This window comes from Dendropsophus ebraccatus, chromosome 2 (genome assembly GCF_027789765.1).
Source record: "Dendropsophus ebraccatus isolate aDenEbr1 chromosome 2, aDenEbr1.pat, whole genome shotgun sequence".
In the NCBI taxonomy this organism is placed as follows: domain Eukaryota; kingdom Metazoa; phylum Chordata; class Amphibia; order Anura; family Hylidae; genus Dendropsophus; species Dendropsophus ebraccatus.
Genome location: NC_091455.1, coordinates 86,478,656 through 86,485,168, shown reverse-complemented (window position 1 = coordinate 86,485,168; position 6,513 = coordinate 86,478,656). Strand labels below are relative to the sequence as shown.

Sequence of the window (6,513 nt, the reverse complement as noted above, 5' to 3'; positions counted from 1 at the left end):
TAGATTCGCTCATCTATAGTGCTGATAAGATAAACATGTTCTAGGGAAATAAACATGACAAGTAAAAGATAGAAAATGGTAAATGTACAACAGTCAGCGTACATTTACGACCCCGCAGGCTGAGCCTTAACGCAGGAGGGCGTAAACATACACCCTGCCAGGGGGGCGCACTGTGAAGCGAGCTCAGGAGCTGAGCTCGCTTTATAACGGGTGCTATCAGCAGACAGGCCCTCACAATCAATGTCGGGCCACTGCGATCGCACAGGCCTCCTGCCATTAACCCCTTAAATGCCGACGTTTCAGTGTAAGTGACAAGAGCATCTCTTGCGTGTCTGCAGGGGTCCCAATAGAATGGCCTGACTGCCGGGGGTCTCTTACCTTACTCCGTGCAGTCAGGTCTTCACTTTTCTGCCACAGGCAGGCTCTATCAGAAGATTGCAGATAACACTGATCCCTGCTATGCTATGGCACAGGAGTGATCAGTGTTACTGATCTAATGTATGTATGTAAAAGTGCCCTGGGGGGACTTAAAAAGTCTAATAAAATAAATAAATAAATAAATAAATGTTTTTAAAAAAAGCCCCTCCTCCAATAAAAGTCTAAATCACCCCCCTTCTCATTTTATAAATAACACACATAAAAGTAATAAAATAAATAAACATATTATATGTTGTTACGTGCGTAATCATCCGCTCTATTAAAATAAAACAATATTATTACCCCAGGGTGAACGGTGAACAAAAAGCGGTAAGAAAATGCCAGGATTGCTGATTTTTTTATTACATTTTATCTATAAAAAAAATTATAAAAAGTGATCAATACATCTGATCTAAACAAATGTGGTACTAATAAAAACTAGAGATCATGGCTCAACAAATGATGCCCCATAAAGCCCCGTAGGTGAAAAAATAAAAGTGCTATAAGAGTCACAATAGGCCCATTTTAAATATGCCCCCCCCCCCCAAACTTTGCATAATAGCATTATTTGTCCCAAATTTACCCCATAAATGATATTTTGGGGGTCCCGTCATTAATTTTATGGTAGATTGAAAGGCTGCATTACAAAATACACCTGTTCTTGAAAAAAAAAGACCTCACATGGCCCTGTAGATGGAAAAAAAAAAGAGTTATAGCTCTTAGAAGGCAAGGAGGAAAAAACAAAAATGCAAAAATGTAAATAGTCTCGGTCCTTAAGGTCTTTTTGGACTCTGTCCTTAATGGGTTAAAGCAACACAAGAGGACAAGCACATAGCAACACAAGAGGACAAGCAGACTCCAAAGGGCAAAGCATGATGAGCAGGATGCAGTTTGGAACAACATGCTTTACTTCTCTTGGTACAGTTGCAAAGATTGGCCATGTTTCAAGACATGTTTTACTTTTCTGTGACCAAAATACTAGAGGTATATGGTATGGGAGGTACATTGATGATTTCCTCCTAATATGGACGGGGGGTCCGGACCTGGCCAGGGAGTTTGTAGACTACGTGAATAATAATAGCCTCAACATTAAGTTTACATACCAATTCGAACCGTCACAAATTTCTTTTTTGGATATCTCTTTATGTTTCCAACATGGCAGAATTGAGACTGGTCTATATAGGAAACCGTCCGCTGGTAATGGACTGCTACATGCATGTAGTCACCATCCGTCACACGTCATTCGCAATCTCCCTATTGGTGAGTTCATTAAAGTTAGAAGGGCCTGCTCAAATGCAACCACATATGAACTCGCATGCAATGACCTGATCGTACGTTTATCCTCTAGGGGTTATCCCACGCACACCATCCAAAGGGCAAAAAGGATAGCGGAAAGCAAGAACAGAACCTATCATCTCAGAGACCCAAATACCTCAAGTACGTATCCATCACCGGTAACCCCTGTCCCCCTACCTTTTCCACATAGACAAATAGAGCATACACTACGTAAATACATTCCCCTATTATTTCAGGATGGAAAATGTGAAGCCATTCTATCTACAGGGGTTCGATGTGTGGCCAGGAGCGGCAGGACAATAGGGAACATTCTTTCACCCACAGTTGTCCATGAACACGAAGTACAAAAGGAAAACTGGTTGACTGTTCGAGGATCCCATAAGTGCTCCATGCCCAGATGCAGATTGTGCGGTCATATCCAGAAGAGTCTCACTTTCCAGTCGGTAAGCACAGGCCAAGTTTTCAACATATCTTCTTTTCTCAACTGCAACACCTCTTATGTTGTTTATCTGCCTGGTGCTCTGATTGCAACATACAATATGTTGGCAGCACAAAAAGGAAACTAAAACAAAGGATTGCTGAACATATTGCTGATGCATCAGCCGCATCACATTTTAACTCCCGCAAAGCCATGTCAGGGTTAAATCGACACTTTTTTTATGTCCACCAGGGGGAGTGCTGCTCTCTTCGAGTCATCCCTATAGAACGAGTGTTTAAACCAAAACAAGGAGGAGATTGGGTCTGTCTCCTACGCAAGCGAGAGGCTTTTTGGATTCTCCGCTTAGAAACCAGGACACCCAAAGGTTTAAACTTTAAAACGGACCTATCATATCTATACTGATGATTGATGTTTTTTTTTTTTCTTCATGTTTCTCTCATCTGTCTGATATGCATTGTGCACACTAGTAGTCATGTGTTATGTCCAGCATTTAGCAATTGTGTCTAATCACATACGTAACCACACCCACCCACGGGGCATTCCCTTTCCCACTGCATCTAAATGTTTGGCATATATACCTGTGATTCTGTGAAAGTCTGTACTGCCGTGATCAAGGGGGTGTGTTTCCCCGAAACATGTAGGCCTACGTTTTTATCTTTTGTAATCTTTTATATGCCTCATAATAAAGACAACAAAACTTTTTTTGGACGCTGTGGATCTTCTCCTCCTTCTTACTAGAGGTATAAGCAAGTTGCATATTTTAAACTTTGGACATGTAATCGTGACTTTTAAAAATAAGAACTTGAATTTAAGGACTTTAAATTTAAAGGTCTGCTCCGTTCCGTGCCACTCCTCCCCAGGTGCTGGAGTGGATCCAGTCTTGGGAAACTTGGAAAAGATATCCAGGAATGCATCCAGCTTTTTGACTGCACATGAGAAAGAGTGGCACAGAGCAGAATAGCCTTCAAAGCCCTGCAGCCTGAAGATCAGAATGACGGCAGAAAAAAGCACTTTGCTTTTTTCCAACCAAAGATTTCGTTATCTCTAATTTAGACCAATTACACTAGTTCTCAAACATATTATATTATGTTGACGTCACCATAGGCCCGCATCAAACACAGATGAAATCACGTCATTTACATGACCAAAGCTGTTTGTAAAGTTACTTATCTAAAGTAATAAAAATATGCGAATTGCAAAGATGCATTACAAAATCCAATGTAAAAACAATAATTAAACTCTAACATGCTAGCATAGCATAGTAAAAGACAATGAAAAAATTGCTCACATCCAAAGATGAAACTTCCTTGTAGAAACATGGACTCCTTATTAACCCCTTAAAGACAGAGCCAATTTAGTTTTTTGCACTTCCGTTTTTTTCCTCCACTAATTGTACTTTGCAATGACAGGCTGAATTTTTTAATAAAAAATACAGCAAAACCAGAAAAAAAATAAATATGGAGTGAAATTGAAAATGGGGGTGGGATTTGTTTTTATGCTGTTCGCCCTGGGGTAAAACTGTCTTGTTATATATATTCCTCAAGTCGTTACGATTACAAAGATATGTAACATGTATAACTTTTCTTTTTTTTTTTAACGATATTTTATTAGTGGCTTATGTAATATTTGAACATACATATTGAAAATTCATTACATATTCAAAAAGAAAGTCGCTCACAGGCAACAAAGGATTGTATGTTTACAATATCATACAGATACTATGAGCCTTTGTAATAACCTTAAAAAACATATTTTCATATACAATACAACATAGTCTTACCAAAAACATAGGTAGAAAAACAGTAACCTATAATATCACCTTAAAACATGGTATAGATGTCAGATATTCAAATATGCTACCAATAGAATGGAGAGAATTGTCTTTAACAGAGAAAGGGAAAAGCTTAAGATATTTGGAGTGTTTCCAGAGTTCCCTTTTGGGCGGCCATGCAATACCAATCAGTGTCCTTAAATTGATTAATGACAGAGTCTCTCTCTTCTATAGTAAAATCATGAATTAGAAATTGTGTCCATTTGGACATAAATGTTTTTGTTGATTTTTCTTTGGTGCGCAATACATCCAAAAGTTCCCAATGAAAGATCTCCTTCAGAGCGGAGATTACCTCAGAAATGTCTGGTAGAGTATCCAGTATCCAGTGTCTTAATAAACATTTCAGGGAAACTAATAGAGTTAAATGAATTCCTTTAGAAGTAAGTAATTTAGGAGAGGGAGTAGTAGAGTCTATATCAATAAAATGAAAAAGATAACTAAGAGGGAGAAGTGGTATGGCATGGCCCCAAGTGGACAAAAGATAGAGCCGCACAGAGTCCCAAAATTCCTGTGCTCGCGTGCAGGCCCAGGCACAATGAAACAAGTCTGCTTTAGGAAGTGAGCATTTCGGGCAACTGTTTATCTGAGAAGTGTGGGAGTTGGAAAAAGGAATATTAAAGGCATATATAGCCTTGTGTATAAAGCGGAAATGTATTTCACGTAGAACCACATTAGGAGTGGCAGAATGCACTAGTTGAGATCCTCTCAATATTTGTTGGGTCAGATCCTCTGAAAAAATTACGGAGGACCATTTTAAAAAAAAATATTTGTCTAGATAAATTCTTTTGAGAGAGTGATCTAAGTTCTCCATATGTATGTGATAAAGAATTATGTACCGGTGGTGTTGGGAATAGATTATCAAATTCTATATCATTTTCTGCTTCTGCTATGTACCGCACTCTGGAAGTAAGAAATTCAATTATAGAATCGTATTGAGGTAAATTAAATGAAGACAATTTAAATCGTGTTCTGACGATATGCCATGATAAGAAAGTGCTGGAATTAGTATCCAGCAGATCCCCAACAGAAGAAACATGTGCACTCTGCCACTCTGAGTAGTCCAATTTGTCTGAGTCAGGTGGGTAAAGTGGTGAATGCCACAGAGGAAATCTTTTCGATAGGCAAAAGGGTAAACCATATAATTTTCGTATTGCCTTCCATGTGGCAATGGTGTCTTTAAAGATAACACTTCTCTTAATTTCTGGGGGGAGTTCTGGTAATTTAGCATGTAGCAGGGTGGGTAAAGGCCAAGGTGCTGCTAAAGCTTTCTCAATTAAAATATTGGAGAAATATGACGTGTCCATAATCCAATCTTTAGCATGGCGAAAGAGAGCAGCTAAATTATATAATCTAATATCTGGGCATTGAGCGCCACCTTAAGAAGTAGGGAGACAGAGAGTGGAATAGGCAATACGAGGTCTCTTTGATTGCCAAATAAATTTAGTGAAATATGATTGGAGTAGGGAAACGTCAGAATGTTTGAGTAAAAGGGGTATTGTTTGCATTGGATATAACAGTTTTCCAAAACACATCATTTTGATTAAGTGGGTACGGCCTAGAATTGACAATGGTAGAGATTCCCATCTCTGGAGATCTTGTTTTATTCTCTTAATTATAGGGCTATAGTTCAGGGAATATAGTGAGGAGGGAGTTCTGCCAATCTGGATTCCAAGATAAGTAATATAGGATTTAGCGATGGAGACCCCTGCAGGACCCGAAGTAGACCTCTTATGTGGAGTTAGGTAAAGAAGTTGACTTTTATGTATATTGATTCTATACCCAGAGAAGGAACCAAAAAATTTTAAGGCATCTAATACTGCCGGAACATGTAGATCTGGGTTATCTAAATATATTAAAGTATCATCAGCAAAGCATGTAACTTTGATGATTTGGGAACCAACCCGTATGCCTGAGAAAAAGTCAGAAGAAATAAGATATCTAGCAAGAGGCTCTATCGCCAAATTGAACAATAGAGGGGATAGGGGGCAACCCTGTCTGGTACCTTTTTGTAAGGGAAAGCTATCTGAAAGGAAACCCGGGGTATGAATTCTAGCTTTCGGAGATTTGTATATTGTGGAAATAAAATCTTTGAATTGACCTGTGATACCAAATTTTGTTAAGGTCATGTCTAGCCACTCCCAGCTGATATTATCAAAAGCCTTTTCCGGGTCAATTGCCAACAGACCTGGAGAGTGGCTGGAACGACCCCCAGATTGGACACCAGACTGGGCCGCTAGTACCGTTCTTATATTAGTGACACCAGAACGTCCTTTTATAAAGCCAACTTGATGGCTGCCTATTAGTGATGGTAAGATGTCTGCCAATCTATTGGTCATAATCTTTGCCAACAATTTTAGGTCTACATTTATTAAAGAGATTGGCCTGTACGAATTAGGAGATGTCGGATCCTTCCCCTGTTTGTGTAGTATTTTGATATATGCAGTATCTCCCGAGGGGAGCATGTGATGGTCAGTCAGAATAGTTTGGAAAGTAGAAAGAAGGGAAGGGGAGATAACAGAAGACATAGATT

The 6,513-nt window shown here is 39.1% G+C and overlaps 1 long non-coding RNA gene across 1 annotated transcript; it reads left to right on the top strand.

Moving 5' to 3' along the window:
- The first annotated feature begins 1,584 nt into the window (after positions 1-1,584).
- LOC138783330 (uncharacterized) lies at positions 1,585-2,768 on the top strand. The gene is made up of 4 exons (XR_011361662.1): positions 1,585-1,677; positions 1,766-1,854; positions 1,950-2,156; positions 2,384-2,768. It is a non-coding gene; the product is annotated as an uncharacterized lncRNA (long non-coding RNA).
- Positions 2,769-6,513: the final 3,745 nt, after the last annotated feature.